We start from the raw sequence: 27,685 nt of genomic DNA, 5'->3' as shown, positions 1-27,685 counted from the left end.
CCACCCCCCCCCCCTCTTTCTCTCTCTCTCTCTCTCTCTCTCTCTCTCTCTCCCCCTCCCTCTCCCTCCCTCCCTCCCTCCCTCTCCCTCCCTCCCTCCCCCTCCCTCCCTCTCTCTCTCTCTCTCTCTCTCTCTCTCTCTCTCTCTCTCTCTCTCTCTCTCTCTCTCTCTCTCTCTCTCTCTCTCTCTCACACACACACACACACACACACACACACACACACCACAGGCAAAAATGTGAACACTCAACAACCAGAAGAGAGGTAAAATTGCTCAAAGTAGACCCCTTTTTAAAGAAGAAAAGACAGGTAAACAAAAGGGAAAAAAAGGATAGAGGCCACAAAAAACTTTCTACAAGTTTTTATTATTATTAAACTCAAGAGAGTTGAGTTCCCATCCTATTTCAATAAGTAACCAAGTCACTGTGCTATTGATTGTGTAAGATTATATACCCACCAAGCACAACTGAAAAACAACCTTAAAGAACTAAAAGCACTATGCACTGTCAAGTTGGGGCATCACTATATACACAGGCCCCGTTACTAGAGTAGCTGAAGCAGTTGGAGGATGACTTCAACCCAGGAGGTAGTGGTCAGCCTTGGCAAAATAGAGAACACATGAACACACAAGCACACACGCGCATACGCATGCAAATGGCAAGGCAATATTCCTCTTAAACGTAATACATACCATTGGAATCCTTCCCATCACTCACCACAGTCTAGAGAAGTCATTTTGCTTAAGACACAAACAAAACCTCAACTGAAGGGGAAGAAAAGGTTCTGGGTCAGCAGAACTGCTTTGATAAGCAAGGGTCTGGAAACAAGGATCTAAGGCCAATCTTTCTGCTCTCTGGTCCATGCCAATTATCATTATGGTTTATCATATCCTCCAGAGAGAACCAAACTGAATGGGCCAGAAAAATGAGGACTCCAAAAATCTAAATCTTAGCAGGACACCGTGGCTCACACGTGTAATCCTAGCTACTCAGGAGGCTGAGATTGAAGATCACAGTTCAAAGTCATCCCAGGCACTAAAGCCCATGAGACTCTTATCTCCAATTAACCACTAGAAAACTGGAAGTGGGACTGTGGCTCAAGGGTTAGGCAAGTAGCCTTCAGCTTTAGAACTAAAGGACAGCACCCGTGCCCAGAGTTCAAACCCCACGACATACGAAAAAAAAGAAGAATCTAAATCTTTATACAACCACCCTTCCTCTGAAGCATTCCTACCTGAAAACTGGAGGATTTTCAGTTTCATCGTGGGCCATGCTTGCTGAAGACATGACTTGACAGTAAATTATATAACAATTTCATTCTATCAAGACTTCATCTACCCCACACTCCTAATATCTTCAACTTCTGCCTTCCCACATCTAACATGTCACCATCTGTCTAGTAACAAAAAGTTCTATTTATCATCTTTCTAAAATTAGCACCTCCTCCTGTGTTCCCAAATCTTTAATGATTGCCACATCCAAGTGGCAATCACAACTGTGAGGTGACATTCTACCACTTGAGCCATACCTCCATCCCTGTTTTTTTTGTTTGTTTTGTCAGTCCTGGGCTTGATCTCAGGTCCTGAGCAATGTCGTTGGGCTTTCTCTCTCAAGGCTAGCATTCTACCACTTGAGCCACAGCACCACTTCCAGCTTTTCTATGTGTGGTACCAAGGAACTGAACCTAAGTCTTCATGCTAAGCAAGCATTCTACCACTAGGCACTAGGCCAAACTCCTGGCCCCTCCAGCCTTGTTTTTGGGGTGTTGTGTTTTGTTTGTTTGGTCATGTAACTTGAACTCTGAGCCTGGGCTCTATCCTGATCTCTTCACAGCTCAAGGCTAGTACTCTACCACTTGGAGCCACAGTGCCACTTCCAGTTTTCTGGTGGTTAATTGGAGATAAAGAATCTCAAGGGCTGAGTGTTGAAGCTCACACTTGTAAATCCGAGCTACTCAGGAGGCTGAGATCTAAGGATCAAGGTTCAAAGCCAGGCCAAGCACTAATGAAGGAAAGGCTTTTATCTCCAATTAATCTCTAGAAGATAGGGTGAAGCCCCATGACTCACCAAAAAAAATCTCATGGACTTTTGTGCCCAGGCTGGCTTTGAACCATGATCCTCAGATCTCCTGAGTAGCTAGGATTACAGGTGTGAAGCACCAGGACCACGCCAGCCGTGTTTATTTTTAACTTGTCATGAGTTTTAATATCCATCTTGAGATCTGAAGATCACAGTTCAAAGCCAGCCTGGGCAATACAAAGCCCAGAGACACTTATCTCCAATTAATCACTAGGAAACGTGAAGTGGGAGAAGTTGGACTGTGACTTAAGGGTCAAGTGGTTCCCTTGAGCTGAAGAGCTCAGGGACAGCACACAGGCCAGAATACAAGCCCTAAGACCACCACCACCAACCCCTCCCCCCCCCAAAAAAAGGGAAGCAGTGCCAGTAGCCATTTGTTCACTCCTGTAATCCTGGCTACACAGGCATCTGAGACCTGAGGACTGCAGTTTGAATCCTGCCTAGGTAAAAATATCCACAAGATTCCCTCTCTCCAAAATTAACTGGTATTGGAAACACTCCAGTAATGGAGTGCCAACTGAGCAAGCAAGACAAGAAAGTGCTCAATATGGGCAAAATAAATAATCTAAACTAACCCCAGTTAAAATGGCAATCATCAAGAAAAGAATGACAAATGCTGGCAAGGATATGGGGGGAAAAGAACCTTCACAACACTGTTGGTGAAAAGCAAGGAGGAACCAATTAGTAAAATTTCTATAGAAATCAGTTTGAGGGGGCCAGGAGTTTGGCCTAGTGGTAGAGTGCTTGCCTAGCATGCAAGAAGACCTGGGTTTGATATCTTGGTACCACATATATAGAAAAAAGCCCGAAGTGGTGCTGAAGCTCAAGTGGTAGAGCTCTAACCATGAAAAAGTCCAAGGACAGTGCTCAGGCCCTGAGCTCAAACCCAAGACTGTCAAAAGAGAGAGGGGGGTGGGAGAGGATACCTGAAAGCCAGTTACCTATGGATCACATCTGTAATCCCAGCTACTGTTCAAGCACAGTTGGCTCAAATCTGTAATCCTAGCTACTCAAGAAGTTAAATTGGAAGAATCCAGTTCAAAATCAGCATGGGCAGGCAGGAAAGTCCAAGAGACCCTCCTGCCCCCTTCCCAACCCACCCCCAGTCCTGGGCCTTGGCACTGTCCTTGAGCTTTCTCAAGGCTAGAGCTCTACCATTTGAGCCACAACACCATTTCCAGCTTCTTCTGAGTAGGTAGAACCAAGGCTTGAACCCAGAGCATACATGCTAGGCAAGCACTTCACTGCTAGGCCACACTCCTGGCCCTCCAGGAGACTCTTACCTCCAATAAACTGCTAAGAAAAAGCTGGAAGTGGCACTGTGGTTCAAGAGGTAGAGTACTAGCCTTAAGCATAAAGAGGCTCAGGACAGAGTCCAGGCCCCAGGATTGGCCAAAAAAACAAAAAGAAAAAAAAAAATACCACACTGGAAGTATGGCTCAAATATTAAAGCATCAGTCATGAGCAAGAAAACAGTGTCTGAGTTCAAACCCAGATCCTGGTATATAATATATAAAAATATATATAATATATGTGTTATATACACATACACAAACTGGACACAATCAAATATGTCTAACTTTAGAACTATGTAAGAAGTTAGGGGAAAGGAAAATGGAAAAGGAAATACACTGCAACCATGTATGAAGAGAGCATAAGGAATCTCAACACATTTTTTTTTTAAAGAAAGGAACAATTTCAAGGAAAAACAAAAACAATGACATATGGAACCGTGGATTGATTCTATATCTACAACTTCAACTAGCCACAAAAAAATAAAACTTCAGTGAACACATACAGATTTCTCTCATTTTCTCCAAACATTATAGTACAGCAACTATTTGCTATATTGTATTAAGTATAATCTCTAGACATGATTGAAATACATAAATACACACAAGTTACATGCAAATTTTATATTAAGGTCTTGAGCATCCACAGATTTTGGTGGGCCCTGGAAAAGGGACAGTTTTACTGTACTTTCAGCAGCAGCCCACAGAACTATGGAAGACTTACTAATCTATTAGAAGGCAAAAAGTCATAGGCAAGTTGCCTAACAACAAATGACAACTCACAACTGTCCGTTCAGCTATTTAGAAGGCTAAAACAGGAGGGCTACAGGACTGCTTCAGCCCCAGGAGCAACAGAGTAACTGCCTAGACCACAATGAGAGAAAACTCTCCACCCTCCATCTCAGAAAATCTCACCAAAAAAAGCAAAGACATCCTTAAGACACTGAATTCTGAGTCATAATAACAAATGTCCAATACAACTGTTATTTTTGAAGAACACTATTACATTGAACATTTTCTTCTAAGAGTTTAAAACAACCATCACCAAAAGTTCTGCTTGCTAGAATACAAAGAGTTGACACAACTGAGCACAATGTCTTCCTCTGTAGAAAAATTACCAGGGAACGTCATGGTGAAGGTTCAGTTATGCAGCATTCATTGTAAGGCACACTCGCTACACAAAATAGGTTCTTATCAGATCTCTACAGATCATAGATAAGAAAAATCACCTAGAGCTGGGCACAAATGGCTCACACCTGCAATCCTCGTTCCTGAGTAAGATGAAGGCTGCAGTTCAAAGAGGAGTCTGGGCAGGAAATTTTGGGAGATTCTTATCTCCAAATTAATCACCAAAAAGACAAAAGTAGAGCTGTGGCTCAAGTGATAGAGTGCTAATCTTGAACAAAAAAGCTAAGAAATCCCAGATAAAGGTGGCTTATGCCTGCAATCCTAACCATTCACACTGATATCTGAAGACCAAGGGTCAAAGCCTAGACAGGGAAGTCCATGTGACTCTTATTTCCAATTAAGCACAAGAAAACAAGAAGGGATGCTTGTGACTCAAACTAATAGTATAATAACTAGCCTTAAGCTAAAGTGCTCAGAAACAGCATGTAGACCCCCCAATTCAAGGTGCAGATCATATACACACATATATAAACATATAAACACACAAACACAATTATAATTCCAACATAATGAGTTCACTAATTCCCAAACCTAAAAATAACCAATCTTGAAAAGAAAGCACTAATTGTCCAAATATGACTGTATATGCATTAAATTATTACATTTCATCCTATAAAGTATGTCAATTAATTTTTAAAAATAAAGCAATTTCAAAAGAGAAAAAAACTTGTGAAAACAAATATATCAAGGAAAAAATTGTAGGCCAGCACCAGTGGCTTATACTTGTAATCCTATCTACTCTGAGGCTGAGATGTAAGGATCACAGCTCAAAGCCACCATGGAAATAAAGTCTCAGGACTCTTACCTCTAATCACCAAAAAAACTGCAAACAAGTGGTGCTATGGCTCCAGTAATAGAGTATTAGCCTTGAGCAAAAAAGTTCAGGGACAATGCTGTAAGTTCAAGTCCCAGGATTGGTATACACGTATATATACACACACACAAAGAAGCAAGACAAAAAAATAAAAAAATAAAAAGGAGCAAGACATGCCAGGAGTGTGGCCTAGTGGTAGAGGGCTTGCCTAGAATGCACAAAGCCTTGGGTTCGATTCCTCAGTACCACATACACAGAAAAAGCAGGAAGGGCCATTGTGGCTCAAGTGGCAGAGTGCTAGCCTTGAGTAAAATGTGTCTAAGGCCTTGAGTTCAAGCCCAAGGACTGGCAAAAAAAAAAAAAAAAGCAAGATCATATATTCCACTTTCATAAGAACCTTTGCTTTGATAAATATGTTTTATTTTTGAGAAGTTCAAAAGAAAAAGCAATTGAAGCAGAGGAAGTAGCTAAGTGGTAGAGCATTTGTCTAACGTATACAAAGCTGTGGGTTTGATCGCCAGCACTTTAAAAAAACAGGGCTGGGAGTTTGGCCTAGTTGTAGAATTCTTCCTAGCATGTACCAGGACCCGGGTTCAATTCCCCAGTACCACATACATAGAAAAAGCTGGAAGTGATGCTATTACTCAAGAGGCAGAGCTTTAGCCTTTAGAAAGTCCAAGGCCAGTGCTCAGGCCTTGAGTGTAAGCTCCAAGACTGGCAAAAACAGTACAAATTGAAAAGAAAAATCAGAGGAATTTTCTTGGAGCTGCACATGTGGCTTAGTGGTAATAGAGTGTTTGCCTAACAGACATGAAGCCCTGGGTTCCTTTTCTCAGTAGCACATACACAGAAAAATTGGGAAGTGGTGCTATGGCTCAAGTTGTAGAGTTCTAGCCTTGAGCACAGGCACTCGGGGACAGAGTCCAGTCCCTGATTTCAAGACCCAGGACTGGCACAAATAATTTTTAAAAAGAATTTTTTTCTTAAAAAAAATTACTTTCCGGGGGTGGGGGGGGGAGGGATACGGGTACCAAGACATGTGAAGGGGTATCAATGTATGTGAATTAATGCACCTTCTATCTGGCAAATATCATGTAACCCTTTTACTAATTACAATAAAAAATAAAATAAAAAAAAATTAAAAAAAAATTACTTTCCAAAATAGTTTGGGTGCTCACACCAGTAATCCTAGCTACTCAGGAGGCTGAGATCTGAGGATCAAGGCTCAAAGCCAGCTCAGGCACAAAAGGATCTGAGACTCTTATCTCCAATTAACCTCTAGAAAATGGGAAGTGGGGCTTGGCTCAAGGTAGGGTGGTAGCCTAGAGTTGAGGAGCCCACGGACAACACCCAGGCCCAGGGGATGGGCGGTAGCCTGTAGCTGAAGAGCTCAGGGACAGCACCAAGGCTGAGTGCAAGCCCCATGACCCACCAAAAATAAAAAAATTACTTCCTAGCCACTTTAGATACTAAAGTCCGTCAGACTCATCTCCAATTAACCACCAGAAAACGTAAGTGGTGCTATGGCTCAAGGGTAGGGTGAAGCTGAAGAGCTCAGAGACAGCGCCCAGGCCCACAGTTCAAGTTCCACAACCAAGCAAAAAAAAAAAAAAAGTACTTCCTGGGCCGGGAGTTTACCTAGTGGTAGAGTGCTTGCCTAGCATGCATGAAGGCCTGAGTTAGATTCCTCAGTACCACATACATAGAAAAGCCAGAAGTATCACTGTCATTCAAGTGGCAAAGTGCTATTCTTTGAGGGAAAAATCCCAAAGACGTACCCAGACCCTGAGTTCAAGCCCCAGGACCAGCAAAAAAAAAAAAAAAAAAAAAAAAAAACCTTCCTTTAGATAAGTAAATATCTGATCTGCACTTTTCCTGTAGTATACTATCAAATAAGTTTTATTAAGAGTAATTTTGTTGACTGAGTTACCCAAAAAAAAGAGATTAAAAAATTGTTAAAGCCCAGAAATGTTACTATCACTTAATATCCCAATTTAAAAATGTACAAGTCAAACATCTGTCTAAACAGAGATGCTTAAGAAATATTACATTCTTTGAAATGCCATAGCAATAAGCTGAAATTACATCAAATCATATCCAGATGGAATGCCTTTCAAAACAATTCACATGGAAACAAAGCAGATGCTTGAAAATAATTTATTTTTCTACAACTTACTAGTAAGTGGAGGTAAAAAAAAAATATCACTACTATGTAAAAGTACAAATACAGTATCATTTCCTGAATTTGTAATATATCAAATAATGCTCTTAACTCACATTTTACTTTTAGTAAGGTTTTTTCCTTTATGGCTATAGTACAGTTTTAAAGTAGGGTTTTATACCATTTGAGCCATATCCTCAGGCCATATTTCACTTTTATAAATCAAGTTTTGGTTTTGGTTTTGGGTTTTTTTTTGTGGCTGTTGTTTTGTTTTTCAGCTGTGGGACTTGAACTCTGCACCTGGGTGCTGTCTCTGAGCTCTTCTGCTCAAGTCTATTGCCCTACCCCTTGGCCTGGATGTTGTCTCTGAGCTCTTCAGCTCAAAGACACTGCCCTACCCTAGAGCCACAGCACCACTTCCTGTTTTCTGGTGATTAACTGGAGATAAGAGTCTTTGGGACTAAACTTCCGGGGCTGGCTTAGAACCTCGATCCTCAGATCTCAGCCTCCTGAGTTTTAATTTTATTTAATTTTTTTTCATCAAACAGTCAAACATGTAAACTTCAAATAATATAAACAAATATTAAAACTATAACATTTGGTCATGTATGTCTCTACTCTATATTTCTTTTAAATAAATAAACTGTTCAAAGCCAGCAAAAGCAGAAAAGTCCATCAGAGACTCTATATCTCCAATTAACTACCTAAAAACCAGAAGTACAGCTTTGGCTCAGAGTAGTAGAGCACTAGCCTTGGGCTCCAATATAGCTCACTGGCCCTGAGTTCAAACCCCATCACACTCACACACACGCACAAATATAATACAATACAATGCTGAGATGGTGGATAAAGCTGTGGCTGTGACCCAGGTGATTTAGAGAGGGACATAGTATTAAGGAAAAAGTGGGACTCCCATTTTATCTTTCTACATCAACACAACCACTAGTTAAATCCTTTTTGCTTTGTTTTCATTTTTCTTATGAGTATCTAGAAAATCATTCTAGTAATCAGTACTTTATTAACTTTAGTGGTCTAAAAACCATTCACTCATCTAGCAATTTTTCTTCACTGGGGACAAAGTAGAAAATAACACTGGCCTGCTTTTTAACAGTGCAGGGAAGTCCTGTATAAATAATGAACATGAGACAAAAGCAAAATTCATTCCAGAAAAGTGCTCTGAAGAAGTCATGTGAAAAACTCAGCAGTCATCTTTCCTGTCCAATCCTATCTTTAGAATCAGCTTCTAGGAGTCCTTGGATGCTGTAGACATTGAGATTTATTTAGGGGTGATAAATTCATATTCCAGTATGTTCATACCACAAGCTCATTTTCTGTGTAAATATTTTCAATCATAGCAGTCTACAAAACACATGTACAGTTCCCAAGGACTTTATACAAGAAAATGCTAGGACCTTTGTGTGCCATTGTTCTGGTTCTCACTTAAATATCTGATTTGGTTTCATGCTTAATTAAGAAGAAAGGGTCAATCATTACTTACATTTTTCTACTGAAGAAAGGGCGATGGGAATAACTTGCCTTAACAAGGCGAAATAAATGAAAGCCGGGCCTGGTGGCTCATACCTGTAATCCTAGCTACTTAGGAGGCTGAGATCTAAGGACTGTGATTCAAAGCCAACCAGTGCACAAGTCCATAAGACTCTTATCTCCAATTATCCAGAAAATTGGAAGTGGATCTGTGGCTCAAGGGGTATGCCCAGAGTTTAAGCCCCACAATAGATAGATAGATTGATTGATACATACATACATACATACATACATACATACATACATACATACATACATACATACAAACATACATAGGTGAGTATGGACTGCTAAGGCTTGGGGAGCTCCTTTTTCTGTAAAAGATGGACAGAAGTTCTTCATGAGCCTGGTCTTTGTACCATTTCCTCCATGAGAAGATTTATACTGAAGATACTGGATAGTTACAAAGTAATATATAAACTTGGTATCAATGATATCCGTCAATGAAAAAGTAATTACACAAAAGTAATTTGTCCAAGATGGTAGTCTTGAGCTGAAGAGCTCAGGGACAGGTCCCAGTCCAAGTTCAAGCCCCATGACTCCCCCCCCCCCAAAAAAAAGCATTGTCCCAGAGTTAGGTGCTATTTTTTCTGTTCTTGTTGTAGTTGTTTTTTGCTTTCTGTTGTTGTTGTTTACCAGTCCTGGGGCTTGAACTCAGGTCCTGGGTACTGTCCCTGGGCTTCTTTTGCTCAATGTTAGTGTTCTACTACTTGTGCCACTGCTCTACTTCTGGCTTTTTTTTTTTGGGGGGGGGGGTAAGTCCTGTGGCTTGAACTCAGGGCCTGAAACTGTCCTTGGGCTTTCTCACACAGCACCAGTTTTGGCTTTTTCTATGTATGTAGTATCAAAGAACTGAATTCATGTCTTCTTCCATGCTAGGCAAACACTCTACCACTAGGCCAAACTCCTGCCCTCCCCCCTTTTTTTTGGTTGGTCGTGGGGCTTGAACTCTGGGCCTAGGTGCTGTCCCTGAACTCTTCAGCTCAAGGCTATCACCCTACCCCTTAAGCCACAGTGCCACTCACATTTTCTGGTGGTTAATCGAAGATAAGAGTCTCACTGACTTTAGTGCCTGGGCTGGCTTTGAACCACAAATCCTCAGATCTCAGCCTCCTCAGTAGCTAGGATTACAGGCATAAGCCACCGCACCCAGCTATATCTGGCTTTTTCTGTTTATATGGAATTGAGAAAGAGAACCCAGGGCTTCATGCATGCTAGGCAAGCATTCTAACGCTAAGTCACCTTCCCAGCCCCTGTCCTAGAGTTTTAATAAGATCATCTCTGGGCAACCATTCCCCAACTTCTAATGAACGCTTTGACATAGGTTCAATCTTCCTTGTCATCAGGGTCCTGCCATGGTGAAGGGTGAGGGAGCTCCTGGCAGTCCTCATCTCCTTAAAGCCACCCACTTGCCCAGCTAGCCATACTGTCCTCTCCTCACACTCAGTGCAGTCACTTCTCTTCCCAGTATTCAGCCATCCTGAGCACTGCCAAAGTTGTTCTCTACACAACAGAGCCTTCCCCACTATTTCCTTCCTGTCACCATCTTCCCGGTGGAACTTTCCTATTTCAGCAGACAGTAGAAAAGGTAGACATGTATAGTAGCCCACAAATTTTAGACAATGGCTCAATTACTTGAAGAAAAGGCATTGTAGTATTACTATATTCATTTTGTAGTACAAGATAAATACATGAAGATATTTTCTCTTACATAATATTTTAGATGAAAAATATGAAGACTCCCACAGATGCAGCTCAAATGATCAAGCACTAAAACCTAAATTCAAACTCCAATACCACATGCGTGCACCACACACACATACAAAATCTCAAAGACTTTGCAAACACCCATCTTCACCTCACTTAGGGACAGGGTCCCCCATACACACTTTACGAACACACACACACACACACACACACACAAAGTAAGAAGCCAGCTCCCAGTAGCTCACATCTATAATCCTAACTATTTATGAAACAGGAGTATTGTAATCAAGGTCAGCTCAGACCAAAAGATGTATAAAACTCCCTTTCAATTAATTCTGGGAGCAAGTGTCATATTTTATCATCCCAGTTTCACAAAAAGTGAGGTCAGAAGCTGGGTGCTTGAGGTGGGACTTAGATCTCAGGATCGTGGTTCAAAGCCAGCCTGGGCACTAAAGAACATGTGACTCTTTTATCCGCAATTAACCACTAGAAAATCAAAAATGGTGCTGTGGCTCAAAGGGTAGGGTGATAGCCTTGAGCTGAAGAGCTCAGGACCAGCGCCCAGGGCCAGAGTCTACGCCCCATGACTGACCCCCCCCCCCGAAAAAAAGTGAGGTCAGAAGGATCCCAGTTTGAAGCGAGTTCAGGAAAAATAGTCAAAAATACCATCTCAACAAAAAATATGGACATGGTGGCAAACATCTGTCATCCCTGTCTGGCTATGACAATAAACATAATAGGAGAATCATGGTTCAGGCCAACCCAGGTCAAAGCAAGACCCAGAGAAATATAGCCAAAGCAAAAATGGCCAACAGCCTGGCTCAAGTGGTAAAGTTGCCTATCTGGCAAGCACAGAGCCTTGAATTCAAATCTTAATATGGAAAACTTACATAAACACACATACACACGTACACACGTACGCGCGGAGAAGCACAGTGTAGCAGTGTCTAAGTTTAAAACTTGGCTCTGGTAAGGCATATGGGACTGTAATCTCCGTGTATGGATGGCTGAGCCCAATGCCAGCCTAGGCTACATAGTAAGACCCTATCTTATTTTTTTAAGTGGTAGTATGACTCATAGTGGCAGAGCACAAGCCTTAAGAAAAAGAGCTTATGGACAGCACTCAGGCCCCATGTTCAAGCCCCACTACAGATAACCCCCCCCCCCAAAAAAAAGGCCAGGTCAAGTGGTATGTGGTAATACAAAATTGTAATTCCAGCTAGTGGAGAAACAGAGGCAGGATGGTTTCAAGTTAGACTAGGCCAGGAAGCATTAACAAGACTCTACTTCATAAATAAGATAAGCAGAAAGGCTCAAGGTAGGAAACTCTAGGTTCAATCCCCAGTACTGTCCAAATTTAACAAAAGAAACAGGTGTCTTTGTCATTTGAGTTGAGTGGCTTTGGGCAAAGAACCAGATGCCTCTGTGCTCCCCTTTCCCTCCCACAATAATAAAATGGAATAGAATTGTATAAAGATTAAACTCATGTAGAACAGTACTGAAAAAGTACTAACTGTAAAATAAATTTTATGAAATGTCAAATAAAATTTATTCCTTACAAGGAAAATTAAAGACATTTAAGAATTCTCATTCTTTGTGGTCTAATTAATTACCAGACCATGAAAATTCTTAATAAAACATAAGCTTCAAGGGAGATTTGGAGAGTTTTCCCCCATGGGTTTAAACTTTCAAAGTCTAAGTTCACAGAAGGATTTAGGGGACACATTAATCCTCTGAATCATACCAAATTTTGAAGTAGAATAGATATATAAGTAGAATTGATATATAATGTTGTATCTTATCTTTTAGGGGGGAGAAAAGGAGGGGGGAGTATGGCCTAATGATAGGATGCTTTCCTAGCATGCAGGAAGTCCTAGGTTCAATTCCTCTATACCACATACTGAGAAAAGGCTAGAAGTAGTGCTGTGGATCAAGTAGTAGAGTGCTAGCCTTGAAAAAACTCAAGAACAGTTTCCAGGGGCCAGGAGTTTGGCCTAGTGGTAAAGTGCTTGCCTAGCATACACAAAGACCAGGGTTCGATTCCTCAGTACCACATACATAGAAAAAAGCTGGAAGTGGTGCTGAGTCTCAAGTGGTAGAGCTCTATCCTTGAGAAAGTCCAAGGACAGTGCTCAGGCTCTAAGTTCAAGCCCAGGATTGCCCCCCCCCAAAAAAAAGAGAAAAAACAGTGTCCAGGCCCTAAATTCAAGCCTTGGGAATGGAGAAGAAAAAAAAAAGACCTCTTGGGCTGGTAGTGTGGCCACGTGGTAAGAGTGTTTGCCTAGCATGCACAAAGACCCAGATTTTCACATTCATAGAAAAAGCCACAAGTGGTGGTGTGGATCAAGGGATAGAGCCCTACCTTTGAGAAAGCCCAAGGACAGTGCTCAAGCCCTGAGTTCAAGCTCCACGACTGGCAGGGGGGGAAAAAGGTCCCTCGTTGAATTTACACTGGCTCCAGCCCTTTTCCTCTATTATTCACAGCAAGTATCTTCCAAAAGGTGCTATATTCCCTCTGCTTCTTTCTCACTGGGCCCACTCCAATAAAGGTTCTCAGGCCAAGAACTCCACCAAGTTAAAATTGCCAAGGTTACCAAAGATCAAAGCTTATTTTCTCAAGTCTATACTTCCCACTTGAATCCATTTTTTTTATGTGGCTTTCTTGTATACTACAGTCTACAGTCTTCCTGGTATCTTCCTTTTTGGCTAATCGCCTCAAGTTTCATTGCTGATAGTTCTTCCAAACCTCTTCAAGTCTCAGAGCGTGGCTCTTGGACATTTCTTCTTCATACTCCAGTGGTGACTGATACCTTTCAATTTCTCATTTTAATTACATTCTTTCTATAGTAGTTGGGTAAGTACTTAAGTAAATTAATGTCTCTCTGTAGCTGAAGCAACAAAGCATGGCCAGTCAGGTCCAAGTACTATCAGCCAATGTGGTTCTATAAGTTCATAAATAATCCAAGGCCATTCTAGATAATATTCTGCCAGGGTACAGCAGAAACCTGGCAAACCATAACCCGAGGTAAGTTATCACAACTGTGGAGTAAACAGATGTTTACTCAAAGTACATCACCACTTGTAAAGCCTGAAGAAACCACTGCAGAATGGATGTCATTCACACCTAGAACTTCAGTATGAACCATAAAGCATAACAATGAAAGACAGCCAAGCAGAGCAGAAGTTGTTAATGGATTTCAATAACAGCAGAAAGGTACCCACAGCATACCTTATTATTGCTGCAACACATTTCACAGTCAATACTAAACAGGTCGAGTGGAACACAATCACACTAAATACTGGAATGCAGCATATTATTTATTCAGGTATATGCTTTTCAGACATACCTTTATACTCAATAAATGACCATTACAGATGAAACTTTTTCACACCAGTTGTCATGGAATCTTTCTTGTTCCATCAGTGAAAATGGATACATGATATAACCAAGTCTCAGACTTGATCTTTCCCAGTTTTAGGACAGAAAATCTACCAAATACTCTAAAGATAAAGGCATTGGGAATGCCAATCCGTAACACTCAAAGAATATCCCTCAATAGTTTAAAAGACAACTTTCAGTTCTCAGGATACATCATCTCTCCAAATCCCAAGCCCAGTGACTTCTGATACTCCACCTATTCTAATTCTAGAAACTCTCAATCCAAATGCACTCCTCCTCCTCACCCCCAGCAGAGTCGAGACTTTTATCTCCTCTCCCCTAGACTACTGAAGTGGCTTCCAACCAAATTTCTCATTTCCACTCTGACAGGCAGCTGCCTATCACACAGCAGCTAAAGAGGTCTCTTAAAGACAAGATCTAACCCTTCTATTAATTACAATTTAAAAAAAAGAATACAATTTTTAAAAAAAGATTACATTGAACAATCTCAAAAAAAAAAAAGGGACAAGATCCTGACAAAAATCTACTAATGGGGGCCCGGGAGTTTGGCCTAGCGGTTAAAGTGCTTGCCTAGCATGCACAAAGACCCGGGTTCGATTCCTTGGTATCCCACATACACAACCAAGCCGGAAGTGGCAGAGACGAGACACAACCAAGCCAGAAGTGGCAGAGACGAGACGGCAACAAGCGACAGAGAGCGAAAGCAAGCAAGCGGAGCCCAACCGAGTGGTGGCCGGAGCGAGCGGGGCCGGAGCGAGCGGGGCCGGAGCGAGCGGGGCCAGAAAGAGAGAGAGAAGGGGGCAAAAAAAAAAAAAAAAAAAAAATCTACTAATGGCTTCCCATTCCCTGCAGAATGAAATGCCAGAGGCGAAAGATGATCTGGAAGACCTCTTCCTTTCTTCTTTCTCCCTTCTCCACCATCCTCTTTCCTCCTTTTCCTATCTCCCCCTCAACCCACCTCTTTCTCACTGACCTGCACTCCAAGAGTATTTCCACGATTCCATGCCTACATCACTGAGACCCACCTCCAGACTTTTGTTCAGATGTTCCTTCCCTCTGCTCACACTACTTTGCCACAGATTTCTTCAGGTCTCTTACCAGCAGAAGGCCTTGTTCAAAGGCCTAACAACCTCCTTACAACAGAACCATCCACATGTTTCTCATTGGCTAAGTAACACAGTTACCTCATTTTAAAATGTGTGCAGGCCAAGCACTAGTGGCTCACGCCTGTAACCCTAACCAATCAGGAGGCTGAGATCGAAGGATCACAGTTCAAAGGCAGGAAGATCTGTGAGACTCCAACTAACCAGCAAAAAACTCCAAGTAGGGCTGTAGCTCAAAGTGGGAGAGAGCTAGCCTTCAACAAAAGAATTCAGGGACAGCATCCAGGCCTTCAGTTCAAGCCACCAACAGACCAATAAATAAAATGTGCTTCATCTTTTAAAAAGGTAGCCTACCAAAGTGGTAGAGCACTAGCCTTTTGAGCAAAAACATCTCAGGGACAGTACCCAACCCCTGAATTCAAGCCCCATAAACAACAAGAAAGAAAGAAAGAAAGAAAGAAAGAAAGAAAGAAAGAGAGAGAGAGAGAGAGAGAGAGAGAGAGAGAGAGAGAGAGAGAGAGAAAGAAAGAAAGAAAGAAAGAAAGAAAGAAAGAAAGAAAGAAAGAAAGAAAGAAAGAAAGCAGCCATAACACATGACCCGAGAGAGAGAGAGAGAGAGAGAGAGAGAGAGAGAGAGAGAGAGAGAGAGAGAGAGAGAGAGAGAGAGAGAGAGAGAGAGGGAGGAACTGCTCTGAGGGGGCTTAGTGGTAGAGTGCTTGCTTGCCTAGCATGCATGAAGCCCTGGGTTTGATTCTCAATACCACAAAAACAGAAAAGGCCAGAAGTAATGTCATGGTAGAGGGCTAGCCTTGAGCAAAAGAAGCTCAGGGACAGTGTGCCCCAGCCCTGAGTTCAGGCCCAGTACTGTAAGTAGACTCCATGAGTCTGCTTAGGAGCCTCTCAAAGATCTGAAAGTCTGGCACAAGTATGCAAATCTTTACACGGAACAAAATTGCCCACTGTTATGTATGTGCTGATCAGTGCTGGCAGGCAACAGAGTAGTTCCTGTGCTCAACAAGAGTAGTACCTGTGCTCAACAAGAGTAGTTCCTGTGCTCTCCAGACTCATGCTGACAGTTGTATGTGCAACGACAGCTCAGTGTGAGAAGAAATGTCACCAGAAGGGCAGGTGTAATGGCAGATCAGCCTGAGAGGGATCCTGTCTGAAGAAAGGCTTTCCAGACAAAATGGCACTAAACTGAGACCTGAAGGTAAGCAGCAGATAGTGGGGGATTGGGGGGGCAGGGGGGAAGAGACCAGAGAGAAGAGACCCAAGATGAAAGCAGTGAGTGTTTGGGTGAGAGAAGAGATGAAATGAAATCATGCATGAACTGTGACTTTAAAAGTTGGAAATTAAGGCCAGGAGTTTGGCCTAGTGGTTAAAGTGTTTGCCAAGCATGCACAAAGACCTGGGTTCGATTCCTTGGTACCACATACTTAGAAAAAGCTGGAAGTGGTGCTGAGGCTCAAGTGGTAGAGCTCTAGCCTTGAGAAAAATCCAAGCACAGTGCTCAGGTCCTGAGCTCAAGCCCAGGACTGGCAAAAAGAAAAGAGTCTCCAAAAAAAAAAAAAAAAAAGGTGGAAATTAAAAATTATCTAGGTAGTTTTTTTTAACTGATTTCTTAATTAATTTCTATATTTTATGGTAAATTACCTATATTAACAAAATGCATTTTGCATAAAACATGACAACAAAAGCCACTAGTGATGTTTCTTAAAGTCCATTTGTCATGTGCCTACCTTTGCTTCAATCTCTACACATTCTGACCAAACACAAATATGGAAACAATTTCACACACACACGCACACATACACTTTATGAGGTTGAGTCGATGCAATTTCTACTTCATTAAAAAATGTAACCAGGGAGCCAGGAGTTGGACCTAGTGGTAGAGTGCTTAACTAGCATGCACGAAGACCCAGGTTCAGTTTCTCAGAACCACATACATAGAAAAAAGCCAGAAATAGTGCAATGGGCTCAGGTGGTAGAGCTCCAGCCTTGAGAAAGCCCAAAGACAGTGCTTAGGCCCTGCACTCAAGCCCAGAACTGGCAAAAAAAAAAAAACAGAAAAGAAAATGTGACCACCTAGGCTTGGAGCTGAAGAACTCAGTCACAACTCCCAGGCCCAGGGGTAGGGTGGTAGCCTTGAGCTGAAGAGTTCAGGGACAGCACCCAGGCCAAGTTCAAGCCCCATCTCTCACACACTCACACACACACACACACACACACACACACACACACACACACACACACAAAGTGACTACAAGTTGGGCACCTGTGGCTCACACCTGTAATCCTAGCACTCAAGAGGCTGACATCTGAGGATTGCAATTCAAAGCCAGCCCAGGCACAAAAGTCCATGTGACTCTTACCTCCAATTAACCACCAGGAAAAAGGAAGTAGTGCTGTGGCTCAAGTCGTAGAGAGCTGGCCTTGAGCTAAAGAGCTCAGAGACAGTGCCCAGACTTGGAGTTCAAGCCTCACAACCAAAAATACAAAAACAAAAAACAAAAAATTCACCACAGCCACTCAGATTGACTTGCCTAGCTCCTTCCTTACTGTTAGGTCTGCCAGGAAAATATCCCTCTCCCCACTTATATTCTAAAATGTTTAAATCTGCTAGATTACAATTGCAACAACCTAAGAATATAGAAATGCCTTATATGCAATAAAACTGTATTCTGGGGGCCGGGAATTTGGCCTAGTGGTATAGTGTTTGCCTAGCATTCATAAAGGGAAGGGTTGGATTCCTCCCTAACACATACACAGAAAAAGCTGGAAGGGGTGTTATGGCTAAAGTGGTGGAGCTCTAGCCTTGAGGAAAACCCCAGGACAGTGCTCAGGCCCTGAGTTCAAGTCTCAGGACTGGCCAAAAAAATAAAAAAATAAGGGCCGGGAGTTTGGTCTAGTGGTTAAAGTGCTTGCCTAGCATGCACGAAGACCCGGGTTCAATTCCTCGGTACCACATACATAGAAAAAAGCCGGAAGTGGTGCTGAGGCTCAAGTGGTAGAGCTCTAGCCTTGAGAAAGTCCAAGGACAGTGCTCAGGCCCTGAGCTCAGGCCCAGGACTGGCAAAAAAAAAATAAATAAAATAAAAAAATAAGAGCCAGAGCAGTGGCTCACACCTATAATCCTAGTTACTCCAGAGACTGGAGTAGCTGGTTCAAAGCCAGCTTAGGCACAAAAAGACCTTATCTCCAATTAACCTCTAGATTACAGGAAGTGGGGCTTGGCTCAAGGTGTAGGGCAGTAGCCTTGAGCTGAAGAGCTCACTAACAACGCCCAAGCCCAGGGGTAGTGCAGTAGGCTTCAGATGAAGAGCTCAGGGACAGCGCCCAGGCCAAGTTCAAGCCTTATGACCCACAAAAAAAAAAAAAAAAAAAAGGAAGAAAGAAAGAAAGAAAACATCAGAATATAAGGAAGGAAGGGGGGCTAACACTAGTTACCTCTCCTGGTCTCCGGCAGTTTCCCAGGTGCCAAAAGAAATCTTTCTCACTCCAGTCTTCCCTGGACTCTACTGGACCCAGCGCACACACACCTAATTCCTAGATTCAGGCTGACCCTACTGTTCTAACCTCTTCAAGCCTCCTAGTCTACAAAGTACAAGATGTTCTTCAAGGCCCTGCTCTTAGCCTCTCAGTAAATCCTTAGTCAATTTCCTTAATCCACAAAAATCTCAAATGAACCTGAAATTAGGCTATATACTTGTTTGCTACCTTAAGCAATAAATTCTTGGTTTTATTCTGCTTTTGTCCCACCCAATTCTATACACTGTATTATTGTGAAGCTAGCCTCCCGGGAAGGTCAATAACGTTATCATTAAACATGAAACATAATATCATCCAATCCCTATTGGCTGGCTGACAGATACTGGAGGAAGACTAAGCCAAGCAGCATTCAGTGCCAGCTGATCTCTGAAACTAGAGATTTCAAAACAGGATTAAAACTGAATTTATATGTTATTTTGGGACAGATAACAGAGCATATATACTAAAAATTATGCAAGATAGCTAAAGGACCACCACCCCATTAAAAAGAAAAATCTTAACACCATTTGAAAGTCTGCAGAATCTTCTACATATTATCTAACTAGCAATAAGACAGTAAGTCTATTTGGTAAACAAATGAGCAGATCTGATGCCAATAAGAGAAACATGAAAGAAATAGATATAATTAACAGCTTGGAGTTGGACTGATAAAGTCCTAAGTGATTCCTGTCTTTTTTTTGGGGGGGGGGGTAATTCTAGTGAATTCTTATTAATAGTCTTTCAGATCCTCCATAAGTAAGCATTTTCTAGAAAGAAAAAAAATTAGGGGCCAGGAGTTTGGCCTAGTGGTTGAGTGCTTGCCAAGCATGCACAAAGACCCACGTTCAATTCCTGGGTACCACATACATAGAAAAAGTCAGAAGTGGTGTTGTGGCTCAAGTGGTAGAGCTCTAGCCTTGAGAAAGCCCAAAGACAGTGCCCAGTCCCTGAGCTCAAGCCCAGGACTGGCATTTAAAAATAAAAAAAAATCAGACTGCTTCTAAAGAGAAAGAAAGAAAATCAGCAGATAAGATTGAAGTGGAAAACCAAATACCCTGTCCCTTCTATTTGGAAAGAACTCTTCCTCCAAAAGGATTCAGGGGAGAAAAAAAATGTTTGTTTGTTTTTAAATAGACACTCTAAGAGAACATTCTTAAAACTCAACCAAGTATACAGAAAGACATTTTGGATTCAGTAGAATAAATAACAAGTTAGAATGTTCAATCTCTTTCTAGAAAATATTTATTCTCTAATACCCCAAAACCAACCATCAGTGAGTTGGGCAATGTCATCAATTTACATCATGGGGGGATGGGGAGTAGAGTGAGAGTGGTGAACTGAGTGACTGTTGTTATTGCTGTAGGTTTTGTTTTGGGTGGGTCATGGAGTTTGAACTTGGCCTGGGTACTGTCTCTGAGCTCTTCAGCCCAAGGCTACCACCCTACCCTTGAGCCAAACCCCACTTCCCATTTTTTAGAGGTTAACTGGAGAGAAGAGTCTCAGGTTCTTTTGTGCTTAGGCTGGCTTTGAACCTTGGTCCTCAGATCTCAGCCTCCTGAGTAGCTAGGATTACAGACATGAGCCACAGCGCCCAGCTATTGCTGTAGTTTTTGTTGCTGTCTCTGCATATATGCTATGCAAAAGCCCAGAGAGTACACACACTTCTCAACTAAACCAGTCTATTTTTGGGGGGGAGAGGACAATCCTGTGCCTTGAACTCAGGGCCTGGTCATTGTTTTTGGGCTTTCTCAAGGCTAGCACTCTACCACTTGAGCCACAGTACCAATTCCGACTTTTTCTATATATGTGGTACCAAGGAATCAAACCCAAGGCTTCGTGCATGCTAGGCAGACAGGCACTCTCCCACTCCTGGCCCAGATTTTATTTTTGTTCCTATTTGTTTCTCCAAGTTTGGTTATGAATTCCATGAGGGGAGGAACACAGCTTATTCATCTTTGTATTCCTATACCTGAAATAGTGCCCTGTTTGAAACAAAAAAAAAGACTACTGAATGAATGCATACTCCCAACAAACCACTCGGATCTCCACAGCCTAGAGGAAAGGGAACTTGGAAAAGAGCAACTTCCAAGAAGGGAGGCTAGATGGAAACTGGATTGTTTCTATAACAACAGTTGTGTTTCACTTACAGAAATGATTAGCACTTTCTTACCTCTTTTTATTTTTTTCCAAAGTAAACATACAAGTCCTAGACCTGAACAGCAACCATAGAAGGAAAATAAGGAGGGGGGAAAAAATGTTATTTTTAAGCAAGTAAGTTAAGCCAAACAGAAAATATGAAGTAAAGAAAGCCTGTCAAAAAAATAAACAAAGCATATGAATAAGGAAAAAACTGAACAATTTTCTCCCAGAATTTGTCATCTGCACAAGATGAAGCTTCACAGAAGTGGAAATCAGAAAAGTGCCTTCTTTATATACTATAGCCAAAGTTCTGTCTTCTAGAACCAATTAAATTCATAATTGAAAGATACTAAGTTTATAACCTTTTCCAAGCACTTAAAAGCAACCATCCGGGCCGGGAGTTTGGCCTAGTGGTTAAAGTGCTTGCCTAGCATGCACGAAGGCACGAGTTCAATTCCTTGGTACCACATACATAGAAAAAAAGCCGGAAGTGGTGCTGAGGCTCAAGTGGTAGAGCTCTAACCTTGATAAAGTCCAAGGACAGTGCTCAGGCCCTGAGCTCAAGCCCAGGACTGGCAAAAAAAAAAAAAGCAACCATCAACTCATTAATTCACAAATAAAAATCAGGCAGACACCAGAACAATAGATTTACCTCATTTTTTTTTTGGGGGGGGAGTCGTTTGTGGGGCTTGGGTTCCTCTATATTTTCACATTCACAATAAGGCTGAGTGCTGGCTTGAAAATCCTTTATATCCTTTTTGAGGAAGAAAGGGTTTTTTTGTTGTTGTTTTTGGTCAGTCACAGGGCTTGAACTATGGGCCTAGGCGCTATGCCTGAGCTCTTCAGCTCAAGGCTACCACCCTACCCTTTGAACCACAGTACCCCTTCCTGTTTTCTGGTAGTTAACTGGAGATAAAGAGTCTCAGGGACTTTAATGCCAGGGTTGGCTTTGAACCATGACTGTAACCCCTCTATACATTACCCTGACAATAAAATACAATTAAAAACAACAAACATTTAAAATGCAGAAATGGGGCTGTGAGTTTGGCCTAGTAGTAGAGTGCTTGCCTAGCATGCATGAAGACCCAGGTTCAATTCCTCAGTACCCCATACAAAGAAAAAAGCTGGAAGTGGTGCTGAGGCTCAAGTGGTAGAGCTCTAGCCTTGAGAAAATCCAAGGACAGTGCTCAGGCCCTGAGCTTAAGAACAGGACTAGCAACAAAAAAAAAAAAAAAAAAAAAATGCAGCAATGCAGCTAGGCGTGATGGCTTAAGCCTGTAATTCTAGCTACTCAGGAGACTGAGATCTGAGGATCGCAGTTCAAAGCCAGCCAGGGACTAAGGATCCCAAGCCAGGGACTAAGGATCCCAAGACTTTATCTCCAATTAACCACACTAGAAAACCAGAAATGGTGCTGAGGTTCACAGGAGTAGTCTTGAGCTGAAGAGCTCAAGGACAGTGCCCAGGCCCCATGACTGACCCAAAAAAAAAAAAAAAAAAACAAAAAAAAAAGGCAGCAATGTCAATTCAGTAACACCCCAGCCTTCTAAACTAAGCCACCAAAGAGATGAGCTCAGACAGTCACACTCTTCTCTTCCTAGTGCTTTAGCAACATTCCATTCTCTAACACTTCTACCAGATGTATGATCCTTTCAATGTATCTTATTCCAAACATTTTCCCTCAATTTTAAGAAGGTTTAAAGAAGCTGTGAAGGATTGGAACATAAAGAAGCAGGGGTCCATCTTTATACAGGAGCTGAGAGTCAATCATTTTGAAGAGATATACAGATGAGGGAGGCTGAGGCCCACCTTCATGACAGCTGTATCAAAGGCACAAATTTCCAAGGCTCATAAATCACCACAGTAAGCACATCAACAGCATGTGGTACTCTGCAAGCATTCTGCAACCTTAACATTTCCACACTCCACAATCCTTTGATATCCTCAAAAGATGCCTTGAATTTCAAAGCCATTTCCACATCAGCAAGGCTTGCAATTGGTATCCTTGAAACTTGCGAAAAGGGCAAGACCCAAGCAGAAGGTCTTTGAGATACAAGGAATCTGTCAACACCTTTATTCTAAGAAGTTGTAACAGTATGGTCAGTTGCTACCCCAAATAGCCAAATTAAAAGGAAAAAAACTTAAGTGAGCTCCTCAAGAAAAGAGGCACTGAGGCCGGGAGTTTGGCCTAGTGGTAGTGTTTGCCTAACAAGTGGGTTCAATTCCTTGGTACCATATACATAGAAAAAGGCCAGAAATGGTGCTGTGGCTCAAGTGGTAGAGCTCTAGCGTCGAGAAAGCCCAAGGACAGTGTTCAGGCCCTGAGTTCAAGGCCCAGGACTGGCAAAGAAAGAAAAAAGAAAAGACAAGACAAGAAAAGAGACAGAGACGGGGGGGGAAGGAGGGAGAAAGAATGCAAGCAAGCAAGCAGGCATTTACAAGACAACTCCCCCTGAATTCTGGACAGTGTGAGGAAGAAAAAAGTAAGAACTGATATGAACGATTGTAGTTAAAACATGTTTCCTTTTTTGCCAGTCCTGGGGCTTGAACTCAGGGCCTAGGAGAATGCTCAGGGACAGAACCCAGGCCCAGAGTTCAAGCCCCATGACCCACCAAAAGAAAAGTTTCAGAGCACCTTTGCTGAATGATTAGACTTGAGAAAATAACTTTGGGGAATAGGAGTAATGGCCTCTAAAATCATTTTAAGGGGCTAGGACCTAACTTTAGTTCTATCTCTGTCTTCATGGACACAATGATATTGCAGAAAAAATTACTCAGTTTTGTTGTTGGTAGTGGTGGTGGGTTTTGTTTTGTTTTGTTTTTGTCAGTTATAGGACTTGAACTCTAGGCCTGGGCACTGTACCTGAGCTCTTTAGCTCAAGGCTATTGCCCTATCCCTTGAGGCCAGTGCATGTTTTCTGGCATGAGTCTCATGAACTTTAGTCCTGGGCTGGATTTGAACCTCCATTCTCAGATCTCAGCCTCCTAAGTAGCTACAATTACAGAGGTAAGTCACTATGCCCAGCTGCTGCTAGTTTTGATATTTCATACAAACAAGTCTGTTCCTACCATCTCCACTGTATTTTTAGATTTTTGAAATTAATATTTTGCTGGTTTGGTTAGAAAAAGGCAATGCGTAAAGTACACTCTCCAAATAGAAAAGACACAGAAATGTTAAATGGAAATGAGAGGTCTATAATTCTATAATTCAGGGAATCACATTTCTAAATATATACATATATGTGTATATATGTATGTGCGGATATATATATATATACATACTCTCTCTCTCTCTCTCTCTCTCTCTATATATATATATATATGTGTATGTACTCTATATGTGAATATATACACACACATACATATTCTACCACCTTGAGCAACAACACCACTTCTCATTTTCTGGTGGCTAATTGGAGATAGGAGTGCCATGGACTTTTGTGTCTGGGCTGGCTTCCAACCAAAATCTTCAGAGCTCAGCATCCTGAATAGCTATGATTATAAGTGTGAGTGACTAATGCCTAGCCCATGAAATTCTTATTTCCAGAAAAACTAGAAGTGGTGCTGTGGGTTAAATGGCAGAGTAACCTTGAGCAAAATAAGTTCAGGGACAGTGGCCGGACCCCAAGTTCAAGGCTCAGACCAGTCCCTCCCCCCAAAAAAAATTTAAACATATAAGGAATAGGAAATTGAACATTAAGCATATACATAAGCATAAGGAAAGAGAATAAAATATCTAGTTCTATCAGAATCAATAGTAACCATCTCTGATGAACTACTGTTGACATCTTTTTCAAATAGATCAGGGTCTTAGACAAAGCTGATATTCAGAGAAACTCCAGTAAATCATCCTTGGGCAATCAACAGGAGCTGTTGCAGACTTCACTAAGAGAGAGACAAAGCTAGAAGACAGAAATAGCTATTAACAAACCATCCTTGAGTTCAAACTCCAATACAGACAAAAAGGTTTTGTTAACTAATTTTAAGCACTTACCAATTTTAAAAGCCTTTTTACCTCAAAGCCTTTTCCAACTCAGATTTACTATTTAAAACACTAATGAGAAAAGTTTGCTTCTAACAGTTGGAAATCAGTTTCAACTATAAATTATTTGAAAAAAAATCACTATCCACTCACTATCCAGTACCAAATCACCAAAGTTCCAAAGCAGTTGTCACACCTAACTCCATTTCAGAATCCAGCCAAGCTGGCTGCCCTCTCCAGGAAGGGGTCTCAGACTGGAAGCACAGAAAAACTCCTCTTCATGTTTGTATTTTAGGCTTACAAACTAAACAATTTGAGAGAAACAAGAGGACTTCAAGTTGAGCTTGATCATTATTTGTACGACAAATATTTAGTAATGGTTCACACTCATATTTGTACTACAATTAAGTAATGGTTTGCACTCAATTTTATTCATTTTTGTGCGAGGAAACACATGTAATCCTGAGCTACAACTTTTAGTATCTTAATTATAAACTAACTTGTAAAATACACAACTTTGTAGCCAGACTTGGGAGTTCTTACCTATAATCCCAGCATCTAGGAAGTAGAGGCAAGAGGATTATGAGTTTCAGGGCAGCCTATTGCAAGCAAGATCATGTATCAAAATAAAATAAAGTACTCTTGGCCAGGCCCCAGGGGCTCATGCCTTTAATCCTAGCTACTCAGGAGGCTGAGATCTGAGGACTGCAATTCAAAGCCAGATGAGGTAAGAAAAGTCTGTGATACTCTTACCTCCCATCAACCATCAAAAAAAAAGCTGGAAGTAGAGCTGTGGCTCAAGTGGTAAAGCACTACCCTTGAGCAGAAAAGCTCGGGAACAGTGCCCAGGCTCTGAGTTCAAGCCCCAGGACTAGCACCAAAAAAAGGCATGAAGTAGAAAAGAGACTTCTTGAAAAGGGACGAGAGGGAGGAGGGACAAGAGAAAGTAATTGGAACATGAATATGATCAAAGTGCTTTATATATAAAGCATGAAATTGTTATAATTTTTTACTGCTCAAGATTAATGCTCTACCGCTTTGGACCACAGCTCCTCTTCCAGTTTTCTGGTGATTAACTGCTCAGGCTGGCTTCAAACCAGGATCCTCAGATCTCAGCCTCCTGAGTAGCTAGGATTACAGACATGAGTAACCAGTGCTTGGCACAAACTGTATTCTTTAAGAGGGTAAGTTTTAGGGCATATTATTTCTATCTCAATGAAGTTTTGTTTTGTTTTTGGCCAGTCCTGGGGCTTGAACTCCAGGCCTGAGCACTGTCCTTGGGCCAAAGCATCATTTCCAACTTTTTTCTATGTATGTGGTACCAAGGATTCAAACCCAGGTCTTGGCAAGCACTACCACTAGGCAAAACTCCCGGCCTTGAACATTTTTTTTAATGTTAAAAAAAAGCCAGAAGTAAACAGGGTATCAGTGGCTCACACCTGTATTAGGGATAGTGCCCAGGTCCTGAGTTCAAGCCAAGACCAGTAAAAATAGAAGTAGTACTCAGAAAGTAGTCTAAATTAACATAAACCACTAGGTTCTACTACTGAGAGACCACAAAATGTTTATTTTTTAATTTTAACTGGAGCGTGGCTCACTCTTATAATCCTAGCTAGTCAAGAAGCTAAGATCTGAGGACTGGAATTGAAGCTAGCCTGGTCAAGAAAGTCCAAGACTCTTTATCTTTGACTAACAACCAGAAAAGCCAGACGTAGAGCTATGGCTCAAGTGGGTACAATGCTAGCCTTGAGTAGAAGAGCTCGGAGACATTGCCTAGGCTCTGAGTTCAAATCCCAATACCAACAACCCCTCCCCACCCTGTACCATAAAAAAAAAAAAAAAAAAAAAACATGAAGTTGAAGAGGAGCTACTTGAAGAGACTAGTGGGAGGAGGGACAAGAGAAGGTAATGAGAACATGAATATGACAGAAATACATTACATATAAAGCATGAAAATGTCATAATGAAACCTATTATTTTGTGCAATTAACACATGCTAATGAGACAAAAAGAGGCAGTATGCTTAAATATGCATAAAAATACAATTTTGGCAAACTGAACATTAGTCATTTTGAATTGTATACACATGATCATAATGAGCATATATTAACTTTATAACTACAATTTGGATTCAACTTGCATACACAGGCTATAAAATAAAGTCTGACCCTGGTGTAAAATCTGCCTGTTTAAATCCAACTTTTTTCCAGTGTTCTAAGGCTCCAGCTTCACTGGCTTGTCCTACCTGAGAAATCAGCCCAAGCAATTCCCCTCCAGATGCTTACAATTTGAACAGCTACCAGTCACTGCTTCCGATATAAATTAACAGAGCTGAAAGAACTACGTCTGCCTGGATCTACTACAGGACATTTTAAAAGAATTTTTAAAGGAGAGAAAATCGAAACACAATAATCCTTATCATAGTGGCAGTAAAGTACTCGCTATTTCCCATGCATTCCAGCCCCAGAAGAGTTTGTTCCATGCAATTTCCTGCCTCAAATCCGCTTAGCTACTTACCAAATGTCCAAATCCTGCCAGTTCTTTCAACTTTGCATTAGACACAACCTTCTACACCAAGCCTCCCTAACATCCAGCCATAGCTCACTCTTTCCTATACCACAGCATTGTCCCCTCCTAAGACTGGTCCCTCCCCATAATGTCTTACCCTTGCCATTAGTGAGAAAATCCATCAAGGCAACAATCTGTGTCTTGATCATATTGTATGTAGCATTTCATACTTAAAATTCAT

The 27,685-nt window shown here is 41.6% G+C and overlaps 1 protein-coding gene across 6 annotated transcripts in view; it reads right to left on the bottom strand.

Annotated features, from left to right (window-relative positions):
- Positions 1-27,685, bottom strand: part of Rere (arginine-glutamic acid dipeptide repeats) — a 391,456-nt gene that overhangs the window by 346,217 nt on the left and 17,554 nt on the right. Inside the window, exon 1 of one of the 6 annotated variants that reach the window (XM_090335900.1) lies at positions 24,949-25,049. The exons of 4 other annotated variants lie outside the window; for them this stretch is intronic. The gene's annotated coding sequence lies outside the window, so the exon portion shown is untranslated. Of the gene's footprint in view, positions 1-18,734; positions 18,753-24,948; positions 25,050-27,685 lie in introns of those variants that run through there. One more of the 6 variants, XM_090335901.1, reaches the window with a different exon arrangement.

This window comes from Megascapheus bottae, chromosome 6, assembly GCF_031878675.1.
Source record: "Megascapheus bottae isolate mThoBot1 chromosome 6, mThoBot2.hap1, whole genome shotgun sequence".
In the NCBI taxonomy this organism is placed as follows: Eukaryota; Metazoa; Chordata; class Mammalia; order Rodentia; family Geomyidae; genus Megascapheus; species Megascapheus bottae.
This window is presented reverse-complemented; position numbering and strand designations above follow the sequence as displayed.